Raw genomic sequence first — 9,769 nt, 5'->3', positions numbered from 1 at the left:
TTGAGAACCAGTGTATTCAAAATATTATGCCCATTGCCGAGTGAATGCTGTAGCGCTTCCCGACAAGTCGGGTTCGGATCCTCTGTCAACTTCCACGCATGGTGATGATCTTTTGGTCATCACACTCGCCAGCTGAAATCGGCGCTGCCTTTTCGTAGTAGTAAAAGAGTAGTGGCCCGTGGGGGGGATCGAACCCGCGACCTTCGCGTTATTAGCACGACGCTCTAACCAACTGAGCTAACGGGCCTCGGCAGATGCAGTTGCTCAGCCCTAAACTGGAAACAGCTGGCATGAAGCCATACACCATTTCTATGGTCGTCGTGTGTCTGCTTCCCTAGTCTATATTCTGCTGACGGTCACGAAACAGTAGCTATATTGCGAGCAGGACGGGAAACGGCCGCTCGGACAGCTCAAACTTGTCACGATTCGTGTGGAAAAAAAATTCCGTTCCGGTACCGGGAATCGAACCCGGGCCTCCTGGGTGAAAGCCAGGTATCCTAGCCACTAGACCACACCGGATGTGGCCGTTCCATTGGACCGTTCGTACGGTCGCTTGTCGCACTTCGTGTCGAGTGCCACGTCGGCGCCCTTCTCTCTTTGCGAGCATCTTTGCACATACTGACTGGCAAGGCGCGCACCTCAAACGTCGCAGAGCAATGCTTTTGGCTTCATGCTGTGCTGGGAGAAGAGGAAAAGGGAAGCTGTAAGTAGCAATAAGAGGAAGTAAACATTTTCCCGCTGAAGCGTTGAAACGTTGTGGATAACAAACAAGAAATACGTTGGCGCCCCAACAACAGCACCACCATCAGTCACAGAAAATTAAATGCCCCGGGTGAGGATCGAACTCACGACCTTAAGATTATGAGACTTACGCGCTGCCTACTGCGCTACCGAGGCACGGGTGAACCGTTTCTCCTGGAAACTGGGTAAGTTGCGTACCCAATATTAGACGTAGAAACACTGTTCTTCCTGGATAACGTGTTCTGTTGCTACAATTTCATTGCCGGCCCAGTTGATTGCGGTGTTGCGGCAGCATTATCGCGGGAAAAGCAAAATGATGCATCGGCCGGGAATCGAACCCGGGCCGCCCGCGTGGCAGGCGAGCATTCTACCACTGAACCACCGATGCTCGGGCCAGCGGTAACTTCACGCTGCTTCCCGAGCAGATGTCTCAAGGGAAAGTGGGGCTGCCGTCAAGCGCCGTAGCATTCTGTGCGGAAGACGCTGCAGACGCTGAATCCTGCACTGCACTGCACTGCACTGCTTAAAAATGCCGCCAGAACGCGGTCCTCTGCGTACTCTTGCGTCGCCGGCGCCGACTCTTGCCAAAGGATGCGAAGTGTGCGTGGATACGCCGTCCGAATGCAACTGGATGTGTTCCCCTAGCCTACCTCGAAATGCGCCTGCAGGTACGATCACCTTCGGCCGCTGCCGACAGGCGGGAAGCCGACACCGCGCGGCGTCGGGGCGCTCGCTTGTGCGGTGGTGGTGTAATGGTCAGCATAGTTGCCTTCCAAGCAGTTGATCCGGGTTCGATTCCCGGCCACCGCAGCAGGCTTTTAATTTCGCGTATGAGTACTTTTGCCGCGCGCTCTTAAATTATTGTTTTTTCCCCCCTCTTACTCGCTGCATACCAGCCCTTAGTGTGTCTCGACTTGTCTCGACTTTGCTCAGCTGACGCGAGAGCTGACGCTCTCAAATCGGCCTATATCAAAACGACAAGCACGATAAACGACTGAGAGAGGGGAGGAGAGGCGAGGCGATGGACACACAGCACGCCCCTTCATTTCACGGTGGCGTCTCCCTGACCGAATCGGGCTGTAGCTCCGAAAAGAAAAATAGGAAGTAAAACTGCCAATAGTACCCTGTGTTCCCATGCGCTCACCCGCCCAAGTACTGACAAGGGCCAAAGTTGTTACGCATCGGCAATCAGACATTTTCTTTCATTTTCTCTTCATCGGTTGAGAACCAGTGTATTCAAAATATTATGCCCATTGCCGAGTGAATGCTGTAGCGCTTCCCGACAAGTCGGGTTCGGATCCTCTGTCAACTTCCACGCATGGTGATGATCTTTTGGTCATCACACTCGCCAGCTGAAATCGGCGCTGCCTTTTCGTAGTAGTAAAAGAGTAGTGGCCCGTGGGGGGATCGAACCCGCGACCTTCGCGTTATTAGCACGACGCTCTAACCAACTGAGCTAACGGGCCTCGGCAGATGCAGTTGCTCAGCCCTAAACTGGAAACAGCTGGCATGAAGCCATACACCATTTCTATGGTCGTCGTGTGTCTGCTTCCCTAGTCTATATTCTGCTGACGGTCACGAAACAGTAGCTATATTGCGAGCAGGACGGGAAACGGCCGCTCGGACAGCTCAAACTTGTCACGATTCGTGTGGAAAAAAAATTCCGTTCCGGTACCGGGAATCGAACCCGGGCCTCCTGGGTGAAAGCCAGGTATCCTAGCCACTAGACCACACCGGATGTGGTCGTTCCATTGGACCGTTCGTACGGTCGCTTGTCGCACTTCGTGTCGAGTGCCACGTCGGCGCCCTTCTCTCTTTGCGAGCATCTTTGCACATACTGACTGGCAAGGCGCGCACCTCAAACGTCGCAGAGCAATGCTTTTGGCTTCATGCTGTGCTGGGAGAAGAGGAAAAGGGAAGCTGTAAGTAGCAATAAGAGGAAGTAAACATTTTCCCGCTGAAGCGTTGAAACGTTGTGGATAACAAACAAGAAATACGTTGGCGCCCCAGCAACAGCACCACCATCAGTCACAGAAAATTAAATGCCCCGGGTGAGGATCGAACTCACGACCTTAAGATTATGAGACTTACGCGCTGCCTACTGCGCTACCGAGGCACGGGTGAACCGTTTCTCCTGCAAACTAGGTAAGTTGCGTACCCAATATTAGACGTAGAAACACTGTTCTTCCTGGATAACGTGTTCTGTTGCTACAATTTCATTGCCGGCCCAGTTGATTGCGGTGTTGCGGCAGCATTATCGCGGGAAAAGCAAAATGATGCATCGGCCGGGAATCGAACCCGGGCCGCCCGCGTGGCAGGCGAGCATTCTACCACTGAACCACCGATGCTCGGGCCAGCGGTAACTTCACGCTGCTTCCCGAGCAGATGTCTCAAGGGAAAGTGGGGCTGCCGTCAAGCGCCGTAGCATTCTGTGCGGAAGACGCTGCAGACGCTGAATCCTGCACTGCACTGCACTGCACTGCTTAAAAATGCCGCCAGAACGCGGTCCTCTGCGTACTCTTGCGTCGCCGGCGCCGACTCTTGCCAAAGGATGCGAAGTGTGCGTGGATACGCCGTCCGAATGCAACTGGATGTGTTCCCCTAGCCTACCTCGAAATGCGCCTGCAGGTACGATCACCTTCGGCCGCTGCCGACAGGCGGGAAGCCGACACCGCGCGGCGTCGTGGCGCTCGCTTGTGCGGTGGTGGTGTAATGGTCAGCATAGTTGCCTTCCAAGCAGTTGATCCGGGTTCGATTCCCGGCCACCGCAGCAGGCTTTTAATTTCGCGTATGAGTACTTTTGCCGCGCGCTCTTAAATTATTGTTTTTTCCCCCCTCTTACTCGCTGCATACCAGCCCTTAGTGTGTCTCGACTTGTCTCGACTTTGCTCAGCTGACGCGAGAGCTGACGCTCTCAAATCGGCCTATATCAAAACGACAAGCACGATAAACGACTGAGAGAGGGGAGGAGAGGCGAGGCGATGGACACACAGCACGCCCCTTCATTTCACGGTGGCGTCTCCCTGACCGAATCGGGCTGTAGCTCCGAAAAGAAAAATAGGAAGTAAAACTGCCAATAGTACCCTGTGTTCCCATGCGCTCACCCGCCCAAGTACTGACAAGGGCCAAAGTTGTTACGCATCGGCAATCAGACATTTTCTTTCATTTTCTCTTCATCGGTTGAGAACCAGTGTATTCAAAATATTATGCCCATTGCCGAGTGAATGCTGTAGCGCTTCCCGACAAGTCGGGTTCGGATCCTCTGTCAACTTCCACGCATGGTGATGATCTTTTGGTCATCACACTCGCCAGCTGAAATCGGCGCTGCCTTTTCGTAGTAGTAAAAGAGTAGTGGCCCGTGGGGGGATCGAACCCGCGACCTTCGCGTTATTAGCACGACGCTCTAACCAACTGAGCTAACGGGCCTCGGCAGATGCAGTTGCTCAGCCCTAAACTGGAAACAGCTGGCATGAAGCCATACACCATTTCTATGGTCGTCGTGTGTCTGCTTCCCTAGTCTATATTCTGCTGACGGTCACGAAACAGTAGCTATATTGCGAGCAGGACGGGAAACGGCCGCTCGGACAGCTCAAACTTGTCACGATTCGTGTGGAAAAAAAATTCCGTTCCGGTACCGGGAATCGAACCCGGGCCTCCTGGGTGAAAGCCAGGTATCCTAGCCACTAGACCACACCGGATGTGGTCGTTCCATTGGACCGTTCGTACGGTCGCTTGTCGCACTTCGTGTCGAGTGCCACGTCGGCGCCCTTCTCTCTTTGCGAGCATCTTTGCACATACTGACTGGCAAGGCGCGCACCTCAAACGTCGCAGAGCAATGCTTTTGGCTTCATGCTGTGCTGGGAGAAGAGGAAAAGGGAAGCTGTAAGTAGCAATAAGAGGAAGTAAACATTTTCCCGCTGAAGCGTTGAAACGTTGTGGATAACAAACAAGAAATACGTTGGCGCCCCAGCAACAGCACCACCATCAGTCACAGAAAATTAAATGCCCCGGGTGAGGATCGAACTCACGACCTTAAGATTATGAGACTTACGCGCTGCCTACTGCGCTACCGAGGCACGGGTGAACCGTTTCTCCTGCAAACTAGGTAAGTTGCGTACCCAATATTAGACGTAGAAACACTGTTCTTCCTGGATAACGTGTTCTGTTGCTACAATTTCATTGCCGGCCCAGTTGATTGCGGTGTTGCGGCAGCATTATCGCGGGAAAAGCAAAATGATGCATCGGCCGGGAATCGAACCCGGGCCGCCCGCGTGGCAGGCGAGCATTCTACCACTGAACCACCGATGCTCGGGCCAGCGGTAACTTCACGCTGCTTCCCGAGCAGATGTCTCAAGGGAAAGTGGGGCTGCCGTCAAGCGCCGTAGCATTCTGTGCGGAAGACGCTGCAGACGCTGAATCCTGCACTGCACTGCACTGCACTGCTTAAAAATGCCGCCAGAACGCGGTCCTCTGCGTACTCTTGCGTCGCCGGCGCCGACTCTTGCCAAAGGATGCGAAGTGTGCGTGGATACGCCGTCCGAATGCAACTGGATGTGTTCCCCTAGCCTACCTCGAAATGCGCCTGCAGGTACGATCACCTTCGGCCGCTGCCGACAGGCGGGAAGCCGACACCGCGCGGCGTCGTGGCGCTCGCTTGTGCGGTGGTGGTGTAATGGTCAGCATAGTTGCCTTCCAAGCAGTTGATCCGGGTTCGATTCCCGGCCACCGCAGCAGGCTTTTAATTTCGCGTATGAGTACTTTTGCCGCGCGCTCTTAAATTATTGTTTTTTCCCCCCTCTTACTCGCTGCATACCAGCCCTTAGTGTGTCTCGACTTGTCTCGACTTTGCTCAGCTGACGCGAGAGCTGACGCTCTCAAATCGGCCTATATCAAAACGACAAGCACGATAAACGACTGAGAGAGGGGAGGAGAGGCGAGGCGATGGACACACAGCACGCCCCTTCATTTCACGGTGGCGTCTCCCTGACCGAATCGGGCTGTAGCTCCGAAAAGAAAAATAGGAAGTAAAACTGCCAATAGTACCCTGTGTTCCCATGCGCTCACCCGCCCAAGTACTGACAAGGGCCAAAGTTGTTACGCATCGGCAATCAGACATTTTCTTTCATTTTCTCTTCATCGGTTGAGAACCAGTGTATTCAAAATATTATGCCCATTGCCGAGTGAATGCTGTAGCGCTTCCCGACAAGTCGGGTTCGGATCCTCTGTCAACTTCCACGCATGGTGATGATCTTTTGGTCATCACACTCGCCAGCTGAAATCGGCGCTGCCTTTTCGTAGTAGTAAAAGAGTAGTGGCCCGTGGGGGGATCGAACCCGCGACCTTCGCGTTATTAGCACGACGCTCTAACCAACTGAGCTAACGGGCCTCGGCAGATGCAGTTGCTCAGCCCTAAACTGGAAACAGCTGGCATGAAGCCATACACCATTTCTATGGTCGTCGTGTGTCTGCTTCCCTAGTCTATATTCTGCTGACGGTCACGAAACAGTAGCTATATTGCGAGCAGGACGGGAAACGGCCGCTCGGACAGCTCAAACTTGTCACGATTCGTGTGGAAAAAAAATTCCGTTCCGGTACCGGGAATCGAACCCGGGCCTCCTGGGTGAAAGCCAGGTATCCTAGCCACTAGACCACACCGGATGTGGTCGTTCCATTGGACCGTTCGTACGGTCGCTTGTCGCACTTCGTGTCGAGTGCCACGTCGGCGCCCTTCTCTCTTTGCGAGCATCTTTGCACATACTGACTGGCAAGGCGCGCACCTCAAACGTCGCAGAGCAATGCTTTTGGCTTCATGCTGTGCTGGGAGAAGAGGAAAAGGGAAGCTGTAAGTAGCAATAAGAGGAAGTAAACATTTTCCCGCTGAAGCGTTGAAACGTTGTGGATAACAAACAAGAAATACGTTGGCGCCCCAGCAACAGCACCACCATCAGTCACAGAAAATTAAATGCCCCGGGTGAGGATCGAACTCACGACCTTAAGATTATGAGACTTACGCGCTGCCTACTGCGCTACCGAGGCACGGGTGAACCGTTTCTCCTGCAAACTAGGTAAGTTGCGTACCCAATATTAGACGTAGAAACACTGTTCTTCCTGGATAACGTGTTCTGTTGCTACAATTTCATTGCCGGCCCAGTTGATTGCGGTGTTGCGGCAGCATTATCGCGGGAAAAGCAAAATGATGCATCGGCCGGGAATCGAACCCGGGCCGCCCGCGTGGCAGGCGAGCATTCTACCACTGAACCACCGATGCTCGGGCCAGCGGTAACTTCACGCTGCTTCCCGAGCAGATGTCTCAAGGGAAAGTGGGGCTGCCGTCAAGCGCCGTAGCATTCTGTGCGGAAGACGCTGCAGACGCTGAATCCTGCACTGCACTGCACTGCACTGCTTAAAAATGCCGCCAGAACGCGGTCCTCTGCGTACTCTTGCGTCGCCGGCGCCGACTCTTGCCAAAGGATGCGAAGTGTGCGTGGATACGCCGTCCGAATGCAACTGGATGTGTTCCCCTAGCCTACCTCGAAATGCGCCTGCAGGTACGATCACCTTCGGCCGCTGCCGACAGGCGGGAAGCCGACACCGCGCGGCGTCGGGGCGCTCGCTTGTGCGGTGGTGGTGTAATGGTCAGCATAGTTGCCTTCCAAGCAGTTGATCCGGGTTCGATTCCCGGCCACCGCAGCAGGCTTTTAATTTCGCGTATGAGTACTTTTGCCGCGCGCTCTTAAATTATTGTTTTTTCCCCCCTCTTACTCGCTGCATACCAGCCCTTAGTGTGTCTCGACTTGTCTCGACTTTGCTCAGCTGACGCGAGAGCTGACGCTCTCAAATCGGCCTATATCAAAACGACAAGCACGATAAACGACTGAGAGAGGGGAGGAGAGGCGAGGCGATGGACACACAGCACGCCCCTTCATTTCACGGTGGCGTCTCCCTGACCGAATCGGGCTGTAGCTCCGAAAAGAAAAATAGGAAGTAAAACTGCCAATAGTACCCTGTGTTCCCATGCGCTCACCCGCCCAAGTACTGACAAGGGCCAAAGTTGTTACGCATCGGCAATCAGACATTTTCTTTCATTTTCTCTTCATCGGTTGAGAACCAGTGTATTCAAAATATTATGCCCATTGCCGAGTGAATGCTGTAGCGCTTCCCGACAAGTCGGGTTCGGATCCTCTGTCAACTTCCACGCATGGTGATGATCTTTTGGTCATCACACTCGCCAGCTGAAATCGGCGCTGCCTTTTCGTAGTAGTAAAAGAGTAGTGGCCCGTGGGGGGATCGAACCCGCGACCTTCGCGTTATTAGCACGACGCTCTAACCAACTGAGCTAACGGGCCTCGGCAGATGCAGTTGCTCAGCCCTAAACTGGAAACAGCTGGCATGAAGCCATACACCATTTCTATGGTCGTCGTGTGTCTGCTTCCCTAGTCTATATTCTGCTGACGGTCACGAAACAGTAGCTATATTGCGAGCAGGACGGGAAACGGCCGCTCGGACAGCTCAAACTTGTCACGATTCGTGTGGAAAAAAAATTCCGTTCCGGTACCGGGAATCGAACCCGGGCCTCCTGGGTGAAAGCCAGGTATCCTAGCCACTAGACCACACCGGATGTGGTCGTTCCATTGGACCGTTCGTACGGTCGCTTGTCGCACTTCGTGTCGAGTGCCACGTCGGCGCCCTTCTCTCTTTGCGAGCATCTTTGCACATACTGACTGGCAAGGCGCGCACCTCAAACGTCGCAGAGCAATGCTTTTGGCTTCATGCTGTGCTGGGAGAAGAGGAAAAGGGAAGCTGTAAGTAGCAATAAGAGGAAGTAAACATTTTCCCGCTGAAGCGTTGAAACGTTGTGGATAACAAACAAGAAATACGTTGGCGCCCCAGCAACAGCACCACCATCAGTCACAGAAAATTAAATGCCCCGGGTGAGGATCGAACTCACGACCTTAAGATTATGAGACTTACGCGCTGCCTACTGCGCTACCGAGGCACGGGTGAACCGTTTCTCCTGCAAACTAGGTAAGTTGCGTACCCAATATTAGACGTAGAAACACTGTTCTTCCTGGATAACGTGTTCTGTTGCTACAATTTCATTGCCGGCCCAGTTGATTGCGGTGTTGCGGCAGCATTATCGCGGGAAAAGCAAAATGATGCATCGGCCGGGAATCGAACCCGGGCCGCCCGCGTGGCAGGCGAGCATTCTACCACTGAACCACCGATGCTCGGGCCAGCGGTAACTTCACGCTGCTTCCCGAGCAGATGTCTCAAGGGAAAGTGGGGCTGCCGTCAAGCGCCGTAGCATTCTGTGCGGAAGACGCTGCAGACGCTGAATCCTGCACTGCACTGCACTGCACTGCTTAAAAATGCCGCCAGAACGCGGTCCTCTGCGTACTCTTGCGTCGCCGGCGCCGACTCTTGCCAAAGGATGCGAAGTGTGCGTGGATACGCCGTCCGAATGCAACTGGATGTGTTCCCCTAGCCTACCTCGAAATGCGCCTGCAGGTACGATCACCTTCGGCCGCTGCCGACAGGCGGGAAGCCGACACCGCGCGGCGTCGTGGCGCTCGCTTGTGCGGTGGTGGTGTAATGGTCAGCATAGTTGCCTTCCAAGCAGTTGATCCGGGTTCGATTCCCGGCCACCGCAGCAGGCTTTTAATTTCGCGTATGAGTACTTTTGCCGCGCGCTCTTAAATTATTGTTTTTTCCCCCCTCTTACTCGCTGCATACCAGCCCTTAGTGTGTCTCGACTTGTCTCGACTTTGCTCAGCTGACGCGAGAGCTGACGCTCTCAAATCGGCCTATATCAAAACGACAAGCACGATAAACGACTGAGAGAGGGGAGGAGAGGCGAGGCGATGGACACACAGCACGCCCCTTCATTTCACGGTGGCGTCTCCCTGACCGAATCGGGCTGTAGCTCCGAAAAGAAAAATAGGAAGTAAAACTGCCAATAGTACCCTGTGTTCCCATGCGCTCACCCGCCCAAGTACTGACAAGGGCCAAAGTTGTTACGCATCGGCAA

The 9,769-nt window shown here is 54.0% G+C and overlaps 25 non-coding genes across 25 annotated transcripts; 5 read left to right on the top strand and 20 right to left on the bottom strand.

Annotated features, from left to right (window-relative positions):
• Nucleotides 1-172: 172 nt before the first annotated feature.
• Trnai-aau (transfer RNA isoleucine (anticodon AAU)) lies at nucleotides 173-247 on the bottom strand. Its single transcript has one exon. It is a non-coding gene; the product is annotated as a tRNA-Ile (tRNA).
• Nucleotides 248-447: 200 nt separating this feature from the next.
• On the bottom strand, nucleotides 448-519 carry Trnae-uuc (transfer RNA glutamic acid (anticodon UUC)). The gene has a single exon. It is a non-coding gene; the product is annotated as a tRNA-Glu (tRNA).
• Nucleotides 520-824: 305 nt separating this feature from the next.
• Nucleotides 825-897, bottom strand: Trnam-cau (transfer RNA methionine (anticodon CAU)). The gene has a single exon. It is a non-coding gene; the product is annotated as a tRNA-Met (tRNA).
• A 161-nt stretch (nucleotides 898-1,058) lies between these two features.
• Trnag-gcc (transfer RNA glycine (anticodon GCC)) lies at nucleotides 1,059-1,129 on the bottom strand. The gene has a single exon. It is a non-coding gene; the product is annotated as a tRNA-Gly (tRNA).
• Nucleotides 1,130-1,479: 350 nt separating this feature from the next.
• On the top strand, nucleotides 1,480-1,551 carry Trnag-ucc (transfer RNA glycine (anticodon UCC)). Its single transcript has one exon. It is a non-coding gene; the product is annotated as a tRNA-Gly (tRNA).
• A 582-nt stretch (nucleotides 1,552-2,133) lies between these two features.
• Trnai-aau (transfer RNA isoleucine (anticodon AAU)) lies at nucleotides 2,134-2,207 on the bottom strand. The gene has a single exon. It is a non-coding gene; the product is annotated as a tRNA-Ile (tRNA).
• A 200-nt stretch (nucleotides 2,208-2,407) lies between these two features.
• On the bottom strand, nucleotides 2,408-2,479 carry Trnae-uuc (transfer RNA glutamic acid (anticodon UUC)). Its single transcript has one exon. It is a non-coding gene; the product is annotated as a tRNA-Glu (tRNA).
• A 305-nt stretch (nucleotides 2,480-2,784) lies between these two features.
• Trnam-cau (transfer RNA methionine (anticodon CAU)) lies at nucleotides 2,785-2,857 on the bottom strand. The gene has a single exon. It is a non-coding gene; the product is annotated as a tRNA-Met (tRNA).
• Nucleotides 2,858-3,018: 161 nt separating this feature from the next.
• Nucleotides 3,019-3,089, bottom strand: Trnag-gcc (transfer RNA glycine (anticodon GCC)). The gene has a single exon. It is a non-coding gene; the product is annotated as a tRNA-Gly (tRNA).
• Nucleotides 3,090-3,439: 350 nt separating this feature from the next.
• Trnag-ucc (transfer RNA glycine (anticodon UCC)) lies at nucleotides 3,440-3,511 on the top strand. Its single transcript has one exon. It is a non-coding gene; the product is annotated as a tRNA-Gly (tRNA).
• A 582-nt stretch (nucleotides 3,512-4,093) lies between these two features.
• Nucleotides 4,094-4,167, bottom strand: Trnai-aau (transfer RNA isoleucine (anticodon AAU)). Its single transcript has one exon. It is a non-coding gene; the product is annotated as a tRNA-Ile (tRNA).
• A 200-nt stretch (nucleotides 4,168-4,367) lies between these two features.
• Trnae-uuc (transfer RNA glutamic acid (anticodon UUC)) lies at nucleotides 4,368-4,439 on the bottom strand. The gene has a single exon. It is a non-coding gene; the product is annotated as a tRNA-Glu (tRNA).
• Nucleotides 4,440-4,744: 305 nt separating this feature from the next.
• Nucleotides 4,745-4,817, bottom strand: Trnam-cau (transfer RNA methionine (anticodon CAU)). Its single transcript has one exon. It is a non-coding gene; the product is annotated as a tRNA-Met (tRNA).
• A 161-nt stretch (nucleotides 4,818-4,978) lies between these two features.
• Nucleotides 4,979-5,049, bottom strand: Trnag-gcc (transfer RNA glycine (anticodon GCC)). Its single transcript has one exon. It is a non-coding gene; the product is annotated as a tRNA-Gly (tRNA).
• Nucleotides 5,050-5,399: 350 nt separating this feature from the next.
• Trnag-ucc (transfer RNA glycine (anticodon UCC)) lies at nucleotides 5,400-5,471 on the top strand. The gene has a single exon. It is a non-coding gene; the product is annotated as a tRNA-Gly (tRNA).
• A 582-nt stretch (nucleotides 5,472-6,053) lies between these two features.
• On the bottom strand, nucleotides 6,054-6,127 carry Trnai-aau (transfer RNA isoleucine (anticodon AAU)). Its single transcript has one exon. It is a non-coding gene; the product is annotated as a tRNA-Ile (tRNA).
• A 200-nt stretch (nucleotides 6,128-6,327) lies between these two features.
• On the bottom strand, nucleotides 6,328-6,399 carry Trnae-uuc (transfer RNA glutamic acid (anticodon UUC)). The gene has a single exon. It is a non-coding gene; the product is annotated as a tRNA-Glu (tRNA).
• Nucleotides 6,400-6,704: 305 nt separating this feature from the next.
• Trnam-cau (transfer RNA methionine (anticodon CAU)) lies at nucleotides 6,705-6,777 on the bottom strand. Its single transcript has one exon. It is a non-coding gene; the product is annotated as a tRNA-Met (tRNA).
• Nucleotides 6,778-6,938: 161 nt separating this feature from the next.
• Nucleotides 6,939-7,009, bottom strand: Trnag-gcc (transfer RNA glycine (anticodon GCC)). Its single transcript has one exon. It is a non-coding gene; the product is annotated as a tRNA-Gly (tRNA).
• A 350-nt stretch (nucleotides 7,010-7,359) lies between these two features.
• Nucleotides 7,360-7,431, top strand: Trnag-ucc (transfer RNA glycine (anticodon UCC)). Its single transcript has one exon. It is a non-coding gene; the product is annotated as a tRNA-Gly (tRNA).
• Nucleotides 7,432-8,013: 582 nt separating this feature from the next.
• Trnai-aau (transfer RNA isoleucine (anticodon AAU)) lies at nucleotides 8,014-8,087 on the bottom strand. The gene has a single exon. It is a non-coding gene; the product is annotated as a tRNA-Ile (tRNA).
• A 200-nt stretch (nucleotides 8,088-8,287) lies between these two features.
• Trnae-uuc (transfer RNA glutamic acid (anticodon UUC)) lies at nucleotides 8,288-8,359 on the bottom strand. Its single transcript has one exon. It is a non-coding gene; the product is annotated as a tRNA-Glu (tRNA).
• A 305-nt stretch (nucleotides 8,360-8,664) lies between these two features.
• On the bottom strand, nucleotides 8,665-8,737 carry Trnam-cau (transfer RNA methionine (anticodon CAU)). The gene has a single exon. It is a non-coding gene; the product is annotated as a tRNA-Met (tRNA).
• A 161-nt stretch (nucleotides 8,738-8,898) lies between these two features.
• Trnag-gcc (transfer RNA glycine (anticodon GCC)) lies at nucleotides 8,899-8,969 on the bottom strand. The gene has a single exon. It is a non-coding gene; the product is annotated as a tRNA-Gly (tRNA).
• Nucleotides 8,970-9,319: 350 nt separating this feature from the next.
• On the top strand, nucleotides 9,320-9,391 carry Trnag-ucc (transfer RNA glycine (anticodon UCC)). Its single transcript has one exon. It is a non-coding gene; the product is annotated as a tRNA-Gly (tRNA).
• Nucleotides 9,392-9,769: the final 378 nt, after the last annotated feature.

This window comes from Schistocerca cancellata, unplaced genomic scaffold (assembly GCF_023864275.1).
Source record: "Schistocerca cancellata isolate TAMUIC-IGC-003103 unplaced genomic scaffold, iqSchCanc2.1 HiC_scaffold_320, whole genome shotgun sequence".
NCBI classification, from domain to species: Eukaryota; Metazoa; Arthropoda; class Insecta; order Orthoptera; family Acrididae; genus Schistocerca; species Schistocerca cancellata.
Note: the sequence above shows the minus strand (reverse complement) of the source record. Positions and strands in the feature narration are given on the sequence as shown.